Source organism: Ambystoma mexicanum, chromosome 4p, assembly GCF_040938575.1.
Source record: "Ambystoma mexicanum isolate Mex_15411 chromosome 4p, UKY_AmexF1_1, whole genome shotgun sequence".
Taxonomy (NCBI): Eukaryota; Metazoa; Chordata; class Amphibia; order Caudata; family Ambystomatidae; genus Ambystoma; species Ambystoma mexicanum.
Genome location: NC_090927.1, coordinates 230,710,334 through 230,726,746, shown reverse-complemented (window position 1 = coordinate 230,726,746; position 16,413 = coordinate 230,710,334). Strand labels below are relative to the sequence as shown.

At 46.0% G+C, this 16,413-nt stretch overlaps 1 protein-coding gene across 2 annotated transcripts in view; it reads right to left on the bottom strand.

Annotated features, from left to right (window-relative positions):
* Positions 1-16,413, bottom strand: part of PKHD1 (PKHD1 ciliary IPT domain containing fibrocystin/polyductin) — a 4,356,595-nt gene that overhangs the window by 2,618,081 nt on the left and 1,722,101 nt on the right. The gene's annotated exons all lie outside the window — the stretch shown is intronic.

Sequence of the window (16,413 nt, the reverse complement as noted above, 5' to 3'; positions counted from 1 at the left end):
CATGAATGGGCGGGCATCTGGGTATGGGCACCCAAGTACTGTGAAGTTTAGTGGGAACCCCAGGAGAGTAGGTCCACTAAGGGCATCCTGAAAACCTCTGCTCAGTTAGGACAGTGGAGGGTACCCATCAAATCCTGGGAGCAAAGAGGAATCAGAGGACTCCTCTGAGCACCCCAGGACACAGGAGACTAGGTCCCCACATTCTGCCAGCCATTCCCAGGCTCGCAGAATCCGGGAAAACCTGGAAGATCAGACGGGCACCTCTGGGAGCAGTGCCTCTGAGTCAGATGATGAATGGACCCGGGTTATCCGAACCAAGAAGGCCAATAAGGCAAAAAGGGCTTTGCTTAAGGACCCCTTAAAACAGATTAAGGCAATATGGAGTGTCATCACGCCTTATCACAAGAACGCCAAGTACTCTGTGTGGGAACACTTAGAGCTCTTTGAGCAAATGATGGAGACTTTCCATTTGAAAGACAGCAGTAGCTGCATTCAGTACGCAAAATGGACATTCTCCCCAGAATACTCCAGTTTCTTTGCGGGGCTGGAGGACCAAAACCATTCAAGATGGTCCACGTATAGGGCGGCCATCTTAAAGCACTTTTCTGTTCATAGAAATCCCCAAGAGGCTTGCAAGGCAGCCTACAATTTGCAATGTGGGGAGGATCAAGCCCCACAAGAATTTGTGCTGGAGTTGACGCGTGCCTTTGCGCAGACTACCAAAAGGGTGCGCACGGACAGTAAAGAATTTGTAAATACTTTTTTCCATGCCTGCCTTACCCAAATACATCATGACCCAGCTAGTGAGAGATTTTCATGAGAAAAGGTCACTAGACTGGGTCATTGAACAGGCCACCCAAATCTGTGAGGTGCAGAAGCCCATAGAAAATAAAAATAATGCTCAGAAAAGCCCCAAACAACCAGGACCCCTGCCACTGCTAAGGTGGCAGAGGTAAAGGTTGTCCACATTTTAGATTTGGAGATGGGGGGCCGAAAAATCTGCATGCACAGAATAATTCCAAGCCCAGAAGGCCCTTGGGCCAGTCACAGACAGGGAGTCAAGGAGGTAGTCCCACAAATGGGATCCCTCACTCCCCTGATTATGTAAGTCCCTGCTACAAGGCAAACCGACCCGCCCTGGGTTATGTGTGGACTCCTCCAGCCCAAGGGGGGGAATCCAACCAAGCACCTAACTCAGGGAACTTCCCTCCTAGCTTCCCCCAGGAGGGCAGAAATTCCCCAAATCCTGGGCAGAACATTTTCCCAGGTCCCCACAGAACTTCCAACCCCAAAATCATCCATCCTTCTTTCCCCACCATCCTGAGCCCAGACAGCCTAATCTGGGAGAGGGGAGGCCAAGGGTGGAGGGGTACCCAAATCTTTACAACCCAGGGTACAACCAGAGTAGGGATAGCTACCCTTCCCGGGATCAGCCCAGGGGAGAAAACAGAACCCCGTATCAGCCTGAGTGGTTTTCACAACTTGAGCGCCCGGTCTAAAATATGGCACAGGATCTGGGTCGCATGCTGAGGGCTCAGCAGAACCCTCAGATGGGCATGCCGGCGCAGAATACCCGAAACTCTGGACCTGGTGCTTCAGAACAATGACGGGGGCAGCACCCCGACAACTGACCGGTTCCCAGGGAGGAGGCACATGGGGAAGGGGAGTGTAAATCCTTGGAGGAAGCTTCCTTCCCCAATTGTAAACAGTCCCTAGAAACCCAGGAACCGGAAACGAAATCTCCTGCCCCTGAAAGCCTGCCACCCAAGGAGCAGAGGGGGGTACGAGAAACAAAGGATCCAAACAGACCCATTTTGTGGAGGAGGTACAGATCTTTCAATTTGAAGGAGAGGGATCCTCAGAGGATCCTGGGAAAAGGATCTTCTCCTTCAGAGATGGGGGAATTCCTCCCAAAGAAAAATGGGTCGCAAGGGATTAAAATTCAGATTACGTAGATGTGGGGTCTGAGCTAGCACCGCCCATCATCCCATCCCAGAACCAACAATACCAAAATACCCTTGTTCAAACCCATTCTGGTGACTGCCTCCAAAAAGGGGGGGGGCGGCCCAGAACCGGAACCAGGGGAACTCAAAACTTCTACTATCTCGAGTTGCCACCCTTTTCTTGCAGATTCCCATGTCTCTCCACAGAATTCTGCCCAAATCTCTTCTCTCTCAATGTCCATAACTAGAAAATTAGCCCACCAGTTGTCCAAAAATGTGCATTATCTATGCCTTCTTGAGGAGAAGGAGGGAAGATACTATGCCCCGGTTCAAGTACAGGGGCAGGGTACAATTGTGGCACTGGTGGACATTGGATCCCAAGCTACCCTTCTGTCCAAGAAGGCCTTTGATGAACTAAATTGAGGAAGGGGGGAGAATTACCAAATTCCTCTCACCTCTCTTCCTGGACAACTTCAGAACTTTGACGTGAAGGAAATTCCCATCGAGGGGACTGCGGATTTGGACATTAAAATTGGGCGACACAAGGTGAAACACTGGTCATAGTAGTGACTCCAGAGCGCACCCCTTGTTTACTAGGGAATGACCTCCTGAGAAGGTTGTCACCCCTAATAGACTGCGTAAACAAGGTACTCTGTACCCGGACAAGCAGACCAATAAGATTAAAACAGAGTGTCATCCATGTTAGTTTAAACGGCACATGCCACATGGTTGAACAGAAATCTGACCAAGTAGAATTTCAATTCCAGAACAACCAAATTCCAAACGTGACAGTAATAGCAGTAGGACAACAGACTGGTGATGGGGGTCCTCTCTATTTCTGAAAATCAACCTTCCTTCCAGTTTAAGGTGGTATTCCACACTGGAAGGAAATACTCTGAAATTCTTTACCAATCCACAATCAGACATTCCCTCTCCAATAGTCCAGAAAGATGTGAAATCAGCTCAGAGCCTGGCTGATGTTCAGCAAATTGGAGAGCAGTTGTTCATCCCTGTTCAGTTAAATGAAGAGAAGGATTCTGTTCTCGCCTGAGTGTGTGTGAACAACGGTAAGAGCTTCATCAGCGAAGCCATGTTCCGCCAACTCCCAAAAGAGCCAGCCATTCCCACATTCAAACTGATAGACAAATGGGAAATGGATCTGGAAACACCCAATTCCAAACATCTCCTGCCAAGCAGGTGTATGCTCAAAATCTCCATTGGCAACAAGAGCATAGTCCATAATTGTTGGGTCGTGCGAGACGTCACTGCCGCCTTTTATGTAGGCTGTGATATTCTCAATCGCTTTGCCATTAGTTTGGACCTAATAAACGTCAAAGCTTGGTCCCGATTAGCGGATAATCCCATGGGATTTGATGATCCAGAGAAAGCATTTAGGTCAGCTCAATTGCTACCTTATGCAGTTGAAATTCAGATTGGAGAGGAAGTCACCATCCCAGAAAGGACCCGACAATTCTCCCTGGAAGTGAAAGTTAAAAGAGGACAGAAATTGAAAAACCCTGATGCCTATATTCATCTAAAGGCTTCTCTCCAACAGCAAGGGTTGGGGGTAAGCCCAACACCACTAGTCAATATAGAACATGACACCATTCCAATAGAGGTGGATAACAGCGACTTAAAGAGTATCACTCTAGCCGCAGGCACCATTATTGGAATGGCGGTTGATGACTGACATTTTTCCATTGATCTAGGAAATGAACTGTTAGGACCAATCCCCAAGGACTGTTTAGACAGTGACAGTGATGACAATACAACACCAGACAGGATCTTTACCCGGCATGGGGTGAACGTCCTGGTGTACACTTCCTGCCCTTATGGTAAGGAAGATTTGACTTGTGACTTCAGGAGGGATGAGGTGATTTTCTAGATCCAAGAGGGCTGCCTTTCCCACCTGAATCCGCCAGTCAAAATCAGCACTATGACCAGGGACTTCTCCACCCAGCTGGAGGAGGCCGCTGATATAGAGAAACCAGAAGTCTTTCCAGGCTTCAGGCAGATGGTTGAAGAGAGAGTCAACCTAGCTGATGCCTGTGTGACTCTGGAGCAGAAGCAAAAGTTGAAACAAGTTTTCTTGGATTTTCAAGATCACTTTGTGGTGGACTATTATGACTGCGGTCGCACCGACATCCACACAACAATTCCCACGGATCCTGGTATGACTCCAGTGTTTCTGAAGCAATATCGCTTGCCTCTCGCATCAATGGAGTCCCTTACTGAAATCATTAAGAACCTTGAGTCCCGTGGGATAATCCGTCCAGTCCACAGCACCTTCAATAAACCGGTGCTGGGGATATTGAAGCCAAACGGCCAGTGGAGACTCTGCGCCGACCTTAGGGAGCGCAACAAACAGGTCCATACTTCCCGATGGCCTCTTCCCTACATTGACCAAGGGCTGGCCCAGATCCAGGGGTCACAGGTATTCACTGCAATAGACTTGACCAATGGATACTGGACTGTGCCTGTCAGTAGGGAGGACCAATACAAGCTGGCTTTTACCTTTGGGGGCCAGCAGTACACATGGACCCGGACTCCCTTCGGATACCTCAACTCCGGTAATGAGTTCAACATTTTCCTACATAAGGCCATGCCCGGCCTGGGTGAGAGGAGTAACCTCTCTATTGTAGATGATGTCCTCATCAAAAGCCCAACAGTGGAGGAACACATAGCGGAGATCTGTTTTGTTCTGACACAGTTGAGGGCCACCGGAGCAAAACTTTCCTTTCAGAAGGCATAGTGGTGTAGAACCCGTTTTAATTTCTTGGGGCATGAGATTACTCCTCAGGGTCTCTGTCCCCAGGAAAAGAAAGTGGAAGCTCTCCAGAAACTGAAAGACCCCACAACTCTGCGGGTACTAAGGAGCCTCCTTGGACTGACTAATTACAGCAGAAAGTTCATTGAAGGCTACGCAGATATCACCAGACCTCTGATTCATCTTTTGAAGGGGGGGGTCAAGTGGAAATGGGGAACAGAACAATCTGAGGCAGTAAGACAACTCAAAAGAAGCCTCTCACAAGCGCCTTGCCTAGCTTACCCTGTCAGAAAAAAGGAGTTCTTACTGGAGACAGGGTTCTCTAATACATGCTTGACTGCAGTATTATATCAAAAGCATGACAAGGTCAATAGAGTAATCCCCTATGCGAGTAAGACTTTATCCTCTGTGGAGGAAAAATTCAACGACTGCATGGGCGAATGAGTCCCCAGAACCCTCCGCTGGGTACAAGATTGGTCCCCGAAGTAGTCAAGTGGCAGAGTTGATGGCTGTGCATCAAGCCATCCTCACTGCTGTCCAACATCAACTCCACGAACTGGTCATAATCACAGATTCGGATTATGTACGGAACGGGTTTGTGGAGCACCTGGTTAACTGGAAAACCAGAGGCATGCTATGTGCTAATAACAAACCCTTGAAACATGGAAAGTTAATCCAAAATATTGATGATCTGGTCACCTTGAATGGGAAGACCATATACTGGAAAAAGATCAAGGGTCATTCCAAAGTAGAGGGACCAGACAAAACTGGAAATGACTTAGCTGGTCAGCTGGCCAAAACCGGAGCAGTCCAAGGGAAAGTAATAGAGATTGTGTCCCTGTTGGGGGAAAACCAGGTCAATCCTATCACTAGGTCCCAGACAAATGCTCACAATGATCTCTCAACTGCACAATGGAGTAAGGAGACCCAAGATGCTGATTTGATTAAGGCTCAAAAAGGGGATCCAATAATTGGTAAGTTTTATCAACACATTGAGGGCCCTGAGAACTTTCCCCTGACGGATATCGCTTACATAGGGAAAGAGGACCTCAGAGTGTTGATGAAATGTCCAAAAATGTTCAGAATCTAAGACGGTTTGTTGGTAAGGAAATCCCTAGCTGACCATGAGCAGTGGGTGGTTCCTACCTCATTCTGAAGCCTGATGTTAAGTCACACCCATGATGCTGCCACAGCCGGTCATAGGGGGTTTCATACAACACTTGAAAATCTTAAGAGAGGTTGCATACTGGCCACACATGGGGCAGGACCTCGACCAATACTTGAAGGGGTGTCTTTTGTGTGGACAATTTCAGCCAACATCCCTCACACACCGTACGCCTCTCCAAAAGAGGGGGATGACACTGCCATGGTCAGATTTGCAAGTCGACTTTATCGGGCCCGTGATTCACTCTTCTAGGGGGAATAAGTACATGTTGACCGTGACATGCTTATTACTAAATGGATGGAATGTCTCCCGGCCCCAAACTGCAAGGCAGAAAAAGAAAGTGCCCTGATGATCAACCACATCTTTTCGCGTTTTGGACTACCCCAAAGGATTGAGTCAGACAGAGGTAGCCATTTCACCAGCGAAGTAATGACAAAGATGTGGGAGATACTTGGGGTTAAAAGGAAGCTACACATTGCTTACCGGCTAGCCTCTAGTGGTGCAGTTGAATGTTACAACAAAACCATTGTGAGCATATTAAAAAGGTTTGTGGTAGATTCTGGGCCAAGTTGGGATATTCGATTACCTCTTGTCCTAATGGCCATCAGATCTACCCCTTCATCCGCAACTAAATGTCACCGTTTGAGCTGATGATTGGACGCAGGATGGTGCTTGCCCAGCATCCGCTTTACAGGACCCAAGAGCAGACATTGATCAATGCCTCCACAACTCATGAGTATGTTGAAAACTTAAGAAAACACCTTCAACATGCTTTCGCCTATGCTCAGCGAAATCTAGAAAGATCAGCCGACAGCATGAAGACCCACTATGACTTAAAGACTACTAGGAAAGAATACAATGTAGGAGACCAGGTTTATCTATACAATTTCCAAAGGAACTAGGCCAAACAGCGGAAATTTCTGCTTACTTGGAAGGGACCTTTTGAAATTGTAGACAAGATCTCACCAGTTGCCTACAAGATCCCCATCCCCAAAGGCAGTTTGGCAGAAGGGGAAGACAAGTGGGTCCATATTAATCAGCTGAAGTGTTGCCATCCTAGGCACACTCTGCAGCAACTGGAGGAGTCTTCTGGAACCACAGAGGGGGCCACTCCAGATCCATAAAATATCAACCCTAAAATATTCCACATATAGTATGTAAAATACAATAATAAAAATGTCTCCTGATTTATAAAATGTATATGTCTGCCCCACTACATTAATAGTGGTGGGGAAATATCTAGAAATATGTTTTTTCTTTGTCATCCTAGGAGAAAGAGAGATAGATAAACCATGGAGACTGACCAAGGAGGACGACCCGGGGACCGGGAGCAAAGATCCAAGGGGCTCGGGGTATCGCTCAATACTCCCATCAGGACTGGCGAGAAGAACCAAGCGATCCACCCCTGATGGAGGAAAAGATGCTGAACTTTGCCATTGGTGGAATCCGGAGAGATGAGGCTGACATCCCAGTCTTGCGAAGTTCCATTGATGGAAGTTCAACGCCATCACAAGAGGGGGGCTTGTGGGATGTATCAACCAACTCATCCAAGCCTTGAAACATCACTGTGCATTGCTAGCAGCAGCAACATCATAATGGCCACCGGAAAGCATGCTGCATGCCAGAAATCACCAGAAAGTGCGCAGTGAAAACCTGAAAAACAGGCCACCATCTACTTTGTGCCTATGTCAGTAGTGAGCACAGGAGATCACTGGCCAAAACCCACCATTGGGCTACCCACAAATAGGCTGAAGCCACTTGGAAATAGTAATACTGATTGAAAAGGAAAAATAGAGCTAGTTTCAAAAATCTTTTTTTATTTGGTGTCAAATTTGTAGAAATCATGGCTCACAAACCACCCAAAAATATCCCACCTGCTTGTTAGGTGGTCAACATCATTCTCCCGCAAGACTCTACATGAATATAAGGTCCACAGAAGTGTATCTACATCTGAACCAAGTATATTTTGTGGATTGCTTGCTGGAAGAAATCTGTCAACAATGGGTGTAATACCGTTGCTCACCTCTACCAGAAAGCCGGCGTTTTAAAACCATTTGTGTAAAATTGAACAATTGAACCCAAACTATGCCAAAAGAAGAGAATTCCATCAAAATGCCATATAGAGTTTATTGATTTAATGTTGAAAAAGACTGTATTTAAAGATATGTTGCTTATTTTAAATGTATAAATGTATTTTATTTTACAAGGAACTATGTTGCAATTGATCAGAAAGTAACCTGATGCAGTTAAAACTCCAAAAGGCTTGCTTCCCCTGAGAACCCTTCACACCTTGGGCCTTCCCACCAAAAGGGAGGATGTCGCATGGACATGTTAATCAGATGGGGAGGGGATTTTCTCTGCTGGCAGGAAAAAGGGACAATAGAGTCTTTCATCTGAATAGGGAATGCTAATTTCGGGTGTGACTGATCTCAAACTGCTAGCAGGAAGCAAGACATGTGACCCTCTGAGGCAGCCAGCTCTAGGAGGCGGAGACAAACCATTGTGTGAATTTAGTTGAAAGCAAATGTATGTTTTATAAAAATGCTTATAACAAATTGTACCAAGCTGACAAAAATGGGAAACTTGAGGTTCTTAAAATGAAAAATCCCCTCACGATTTAAGACTAAGCTGGATGCCGTGTGAGGTTCTGAGACCAAACCCCGGAATTTATTAATTTTACAGCAGCAGTGTTTTTGATATGAACATAGGAAATTACAGAGATATGCTCAGATGGAGTGTGTATGCCTGTGTAAAATTGGTGCAGAACCAATGTTGGGAAACCCACCAAAAGCGTGAATAAGTGGTCATTTCTGAAACCAAGCTCGTAGGAACATGGGACTTGAACAGGGACGTGCCTTAATTAATCTGTGATGTGTATATGTGTTATGAACAAGTGGTGCATCATGGAAATATGTTTTTTAGGAAAAATAGATTTTCTATGTAAAAGCAAAGGGGAGGGATTTCAGTTGAGCCATAAAACACAGCATCACTCTGACACATATGACACACTGCTCCTGTCTCAAATCGGGGGACAGGAAATTCTCTGACCTATCAGGATCCTTAGCGGGTTGGGCATAGAGAGTCAGCTTCCCCACCCACTTTGGAAACACATAAATAGGGACTGCTGAGACCCATATAGGAGACCCTCTTTCCACTCATCATCCAATTTCTTGGCGAAGCACCCTGAGGGCTCCAGACTCCAGAACTTAGACTCCAGACTCCATATAGAACCAAACTCTAGAACCAAACTCTAGAACCTTCAAGCAGAGGCCTAACCCAAAACTGAACTCTTTTCAGCAGGCCTTCAGAATCTAGCAACCTGATTCTAACCCCTAAACTCCCAAGGGGCTCTCATCTTCAACAGTTGGGCTGAGCTGTTCTATTCTAGCCAAGAACCCTGTGCTAGAACCAAGGTCCAGCCCCAGAAAGCAGCGCTGTATCCAGAACCCGTCAGATACAGTCCAAGAGGCCACCCAGACCGCTGTGCAGAACCCAGAGTGCCTGAGACCTGTCCGGTGGCGAGAGAACCCAGGCAAACCCTTGACCAGATCTTGACGGGGCCCATTCCATTCCAACGCCTAGGAGCGAGTATTTAGTCTAGAACTGTCCATAGTCATCTCTAAGTTTACAGTAATCTTATTCAATCCATTTCAACCTGTCCAGAACTGCATTATAGAATCTTGTGTCTACCCTAAATTCTTCTCTCCTCCACATAATTCTTGGTAATTGTAGCAATAATCATCTTTGTGCTGATATTTTCTGAAGAGGGACAGGTTTTTTTGACGGACCGAGATCAGAGCTGTGGCGCAGTGGTTCTGGTGGCTGCCCGTTGAGTGTCTTGCTTCTTCATAGCTCCTTAGTTTAAACCTATCCTTGTTGGTAAATCTTTAAAGCGTGATCTGTCATATTTGAAATCTTGATTCTTTTTCTGAAAAATCTACCTTCACAAAAACCTGTGTAACTTTTGAACCGCACATACGTCCTAGAACCGGAATTTAAATGCCATTTTAAAGCTAAGATTCTAAGCTTTCCAACAAACTCAAAACGATATTCCAATTCCTTATAGTTTTTCCATAATCACGATTCACGCACGTGGAAAAATTGCCGCTAATTGCATTTTGGCTCATTTTCATTTTCTGTCAAAATAGATGTTTCTTGCTTTCCACTGCTGAATTCCATTTTCAATCTGATAATCATTCATGAATCATTGCTAGTGTTGACCTGAATCAATCCAAAGTAATTCTCACTAGTGCTGAATATCCTTTAGTGAATTAAAATCATTTTAGCATATTTTCCCATGCATTGCCGTCACATTCAAAAGCATTTTTGACCTGTGTTTTAAAATCATACCTGTTCTCTCTAAGCTTGCAGGGGAAACTGGAATTGAACTGCATTATTGATTGTATTCCTGAAACCTGTGTGCCCTTCTTTCCATCTCTTCTTATTGCATAGGGGGGGAGTGAGTAGTCACAGGGGAAAAAATCGTTATCTTGTCTTTTGATTGAAACCATATCAAGTTTATTTCTGTGTTGCCTTTTTCCCATCATTGCATTTCCTTGAATCATATAAAGTATTCTCTGCTACAGTATCCTTCCTATTCCTACTCCTAAGTGATTAAAGAGATTGTTGATTTTGTAATATTACCAATTGTTGATTCCAGTCCATATTCATAAGTGTGCTATTCAGGTATTATTTTGTTCATAAAAGTGTGATATATATATATATATATATACATATATATTGTTTAATTCTTCAAATAAACCTTTTAATTTGCAAAACAAACCTACTTCTTGGCTCAGTGAGGTCAGGGGGATTCAAAGAGAGGAGCGTTATATAAGGGTTCATCATCCAGATTTAAAGAACTTTGACATAAAAATATATAAAGAAGGGCTTCCATTGGGCATCCCATACTAAGCATTGATTTAGTTGGAGTGCTGGATTGAAGTCACTTACATCCTCCATTGTTGTAAAAAGGGGAGACCTCCTATCGCCCGTCTGATCACGAGCAGGCTCCTGAAAGCTCTGATGCCTTTCTTCATCCACTCTAGGAGGATTCTGGCAGCACCAGAAGATGCAGAGCACAGGGAGATCACCTCTTGCATAGCTGGTAGAAGGTCAGTCAGAGCGCATGTGGGATGGGATTCATGCCATATCAGGTCAGTAGGAATTGAAGTGCCTGCTCCTCCATCTCCACCCCCTCATTATCATTGGATGGAATATCAGAGGTGGTACCATGAACCCTAGCTTCATTCAAAGTCATAAGCACAATAGAGGAGTTTCAGTTAGTGTGGTGGGCTACAATACACACTGAACCGAGGCCGTCGGTTGGTGCATGGTTTTTGGTTGCTGAGCCCTTGGGCAATGGGGCTAAAAGGGGAGACAGGGGAGTGTCAAGTTCCACAAAGAGGTTCGAGAGCCCCTGCCCCCATTCTTGTGGGCACCTTTCCTGTTTTGTATTTCTTTGTAGCAGTAACCGTTGCTGGACTTTCCAGCATCTGCTCAGGCAAGTTGGGCCTAGATTACCTGAGGGCCCTCTTTGCCCTAGTGTCATGAGCCCCAAAGATTGCAGAAGGCACTTGAGATACTGTGGTTGACAAATCCACAGCCGGGCTACTGCAACTCACATCCCCTCTCCGTTCAGTTAGGAGGGCCTCAGCCGTTTGCAAATGGCCGGGTCAATGTGAGTAGATGCTTCCACCATGATCCCCTGGGAGTCCTCAAAGAAGCTGGCAGCAGCATCCGCTAGTGGCTGCAAGCAGCATTCGACCAATTGTTCTCTTACAGAGACAGCACCAGGATGATTAACTAGTGGCTGTACAAGCAGACCCTGCGCCCCCATCATTGGATTGGAGAGAGGTCTGATCACAAGATCAAACAGCCAGGGCCACTGGGGGCCGTTTACAAAGCATTCCACAAAGGACACTTTGTCATTTAGGGCAGTCGGCAGGTGAGCATTGGCTCGGACAGGAGAACAGGCCCCTTCACTCTCCATCACGTTACTGGTGTTGACCTTAGAAAGAGGATCAGTGTCCAGCATAGGTGGCTGCACAGAAGGTGAGTGGAAATCCTCTGGGTTATCCTGTAATTGTTTGGCTGGGCAAGAAGAAAAAGAAAGAAGTCTTGAATTAAGGAGGCCTGCTTTGTCTAGACCACTGTCAGAAAGGTCTGAAGAAGAGGCATTCATGTTAAGGATTTTGTGATTTCCAGGGATGGTGGTTTCAGTCAAGGGAATGGGAGATCAGACACCCTCATTGAAGAAAGAGCGGAGTTTCAAGTTTGTAATTTATTTGAGGATTTCCTTGTTCTTATTAAGAAGGGTCAAGAAGGAATCATTTTCCATAAAGTTCTGCACAGTTGGTATGCCAAGCATGATGTTAGGAGGCATTTTGAAGCAGCTGACTAGAGAAAGAGGCCCCCTATTAGTGTCATTCTGAAAGGAAAAAGATTGACAGTTGGATTTCCCAAAGTGGAATTCCTTGGCCCCAGGATCCTCCACTAGAACCCTAGGGGGGGTTGACTTAGGGGTTCCATTTTTGCAAAGGTGAACATTGGTATTGACGCTTGCGGGGAAGGATGGAAGCAAACTTGTTTCAAGGCAGGTGAAGAGAAAGAGGGAACTGGATCCAGTAACAGTTTCTTCAGTTGCTTGAGAGGCAGGATTCCAGCGTCTCCCCTCCCCGTATTCCCCGTGGTCAAGTGATTGATATTACAAATGGCAAGAGGTTTAGGTACTCCCACTCCCAAGGCCATGGTAGATATGTTTCTCACTGATGTGAGTTACGAATCTTGCAGTGGCTCCAGTGGGAGATGGCCTGTCTCGCCTGCCAAAGAAGAGGTGCTGGAAAGTAGTGGCTGATTTTTCTGCGAATGAGGGAGGCATTGGACTGCTTCGATGGTGAGTGTGTGAGCGAATGCACATGTGCGAATATCGTAGGAGGCAATGAACAAGTTAAATAGGTTGGAAATTCAACGTGACAAAGAACCACTCCCTGCCACCAACTGCAAATAACTGTCGGAATCTGCAGCGACTCCACGGCGCTCAGCGGTGAAAGGGGTTTTTAACCCACTCCACCTCCAAGTAGAGGTAGTGAACAGACTGCTCCTCACATGTGCATGCTCCTTGCCAATAAATGCAGGACCCTCCCCTTCTGCAAAGGAAGAAATAAAAGAAGAGAGCTTAAACCTACTTTGCCAAAGCCAAAGAAGTGTGAAAACGAAACAGAATCATTATCAGCATTTGGCTGGTGCTAAAGGGAAGAAACAAAAGTGGCAGGAAGGCTGACCTTCTGATAGAAGATATTCAGGAGGGGTGGAGCATAACATGTATTGCATGGGGCAATCACAACAGTGTACCAAACAGCACCAATGAGTTTGCTGTTCTCCTTGAAATAATATTTTGAATTTTAAGTTGAAAACAAGAGTGACAGGAGAGCTTCCCTTTGAAAGAAGATATTCAGGAGGAGTGGAGCATAACCTGTATTGGGTGTGGCAATCACCTAGTAGTAATAAACAGCACAAGTGTGGTTCTTGTTTCCATTGAAGAAATTCTTATATGAGATATTGTGAAGCAAGAGACATGGATAACTTTTTGGAAGTGAAGTTTCCCATTACCACAGAAGTAATTGTAGTTAGTAGTTGTTCTGACCTGGCAGGAGAGTACACCAGAGCAGAGAACTTTGTAGTAGTAAGCCTGGCAGGTGAATAGACCAGGTGGAAGTGAATTGAAGTACTCTGGTGTGGTTAAAATTCATGAAGAAGGGGGCGCTGTTGAGCAGCCGCTGGAAATAGATGCCTGAGAGCAAGGCTCTGACACTACCAACAATCCTGATGTAAATAGATCCTCTTGCAGTCCATGTATCGGGATCCCGCCAGAATATTTCATGAAGGAACAGTCTTCGCCAGTCACAGCCTGAAAACCAAACCGCTAGCCCAAACGAATACAGAGCTATCGGATCCAAAAGGCGAAGGGCTGCAGAGCCCGACTGGATCCTCAGTGCGGCCTCGAGGCAGAGGAGCCACCGCCCACCAATGTGAGGGAGCGGTATAGGAACCACTGCGGTGCGTGGGAGGTGGCAGCAACACTGAGAAAAGTCAACCAACTCATCTGCACGGAATCCGCAGACGAGGCACCCACCGAAGCTTGGCGTTGCAAAGTATCCTGAATGAGACAGCCACCTGACAGCAGAGTAGGCGGCCAGCCCGGGGATCGCACGCCAGTGCCCGGCAGGAGTACAGGTGAGTGAAATCCTCCCTCCCCATCCTCGATCCATCCGGATTACGACGGAACAACGCTCAACAAAATAAGCCTGGATAATACATTCTGGCACCAGGTGATGTAGACGCAGTAGCACAACACTCCTACTGCACAGGAGTGAGGGGCAGCTAAGAGCTACAAAATCACCACAGCATCTAACTAGTTACAGCAATATCACAATCAATAGCAAGTACAAGGGTGAGACCCAATCCGGTAAAGGAGAGGAGGGGGGATCCAAGGCATTACTACTGTCAGTGCCCACACTGAAATCTTAGCGGAAAAGGCAAAGGCAGGAGTGGTTCATTGACAAATTGGCCTTCCAACAAGGCAACAGCTGGTAGCGACGCCTGGGAGACTGGCACTACTTGGTCAAGAGGGATAGAGTCACATACATCTCCCGAACCCCTATAAAAACCTGTATTGAACAACAAGATATGGACATTATTGCAGAAATATGCAATGCTACATTGTGGAAAACACCCCACCTCATATGCGATTGAAACCCAGAACACAGAGAGGGTGAGCAGAAAAAATAAGAAAGGTGTGAGAGAACCACAAGTCCGCCAACGTAGGTGTAAAACAACCCAAACCCAGTAAACGGGGGAAAGATGACAAAAGGAGCTTGCAAGAAAAAGGGCCCAATTGATACGTTCACTGATCCCCAAATCTCAACTCCTGAAACACCCACAATGCCATGCACGAGCCATATAGGGACCACTGGAGACAACTCATGTGACAACCACCTGCTAAACACAATGCAAAGATGCTTTATGGCTATAAATGTTAAATTAGACGACATTGTTTCAACAATGAGCTCGATGAAGGCAAGACTGGAGAAGGACAGTGGCAGATTTAATGAAATGGAAGGCAGATCAGTAATAATGAAGACAATCTTGCACAGCATAACCAAGATATTGTGAATATCAAAACAGAGATCAGCAGAATTAAAAATAAATGCGATCTAGATGCAATAATATCTGCGTGATAGGAGTAGGGAGGTGGCATAAAAGGGCCTGAAGGAGCCATTCATCGAGAATCTTCTGAAAACCTGTTTGATCCCACCAAATTCTCCTCGCAATTCCTTGTGGAGAGAGCGCACTGGGCCCACACCCCTCTGCCATGCCCTGGTGCGCCCCCAAGAACCACAATCGCCAAATTATTGAACTATAGAGATCGTGACCTTATTCTTAAACTCTCCCGAGAAGCTGGATCAATATGCTATGAATCCAGCAATATACATATCTATCCTGACTTTGCTGCTGGAGTGCAGGTGCAAAGGAAGACATATGACTCGGTCAAGCGACTTCTAAGAGCACGTCAGGTCCCATACTCCCTGATCTTCCCCGCAAAACTCAGGATCCAACATAGGGGGAGAGCTCACTTTTTTGAAAATCCTACCGAGGCACTAAGGTATGTGGAGGCCTCGATCCCCCTCCCCTGCCTCGCCAAATTGAAGAACATGGTGCCCCACCAGCCGGGAACGGAGAACAAGCCGGACAAAATGACTGAAGTGATATGCTGACATTAAGAAATATCCTTCATGGAGTAAAGAAAGCAAATGGCGCAAGAATCTGACATATGTAAACAAGTTTGGGTATGTCGCAGCCGATCCAGGCTGGCAGGGTGATCAAACAGCGCCCCACAGAATTTCCATGGTTATGGGGTAATGTCATCATTAAATTGGGGCAGATGGTGTGGTTGAGGGGACGTGGGAGAGTTTACAGAGTTTTTTTACTGTTCGTATCAAGTAGTAGAGATAATGGAGCCCGCCCAGGCTCATGATCAGAGGGTGAGCTAAAGGGAGGGGAAAAGTTGCATGTGGGTGAAAGAGAAGTCCATACAACACAGAGATAATATACTATGCATTGTTCAAAATATCAACGCATTGAGCATGGCTTTGATGGCAAGTTATAACCATATTTTACACCACTATGGCTGATCATTTAAAACTAATCTTGTAGAATGTGCATGGACTGAACAATCTGATGAAGGTGAGGAAAATATGGCCATATTTTGAGAGGCACGCCCCCACGATAATCATGCTACAAGAGAGACACCCACTAGAAGCGACACATAGACACATTGTGACAAAATGGGGCTAGAATAGCTATCATACCAACTATTCATCACAGTCATGTGGAGTTATCACATTAATCCACAAGGCAGTAGGATTCAGTGCCGAGTCCACAACTATAGATCCGGAAGGGAGATACGTCAATGTCGCAGGTACCATAAACAATGTTGGTATAAAGCTGGTCAATACATATGGCCCAAACATCGACAA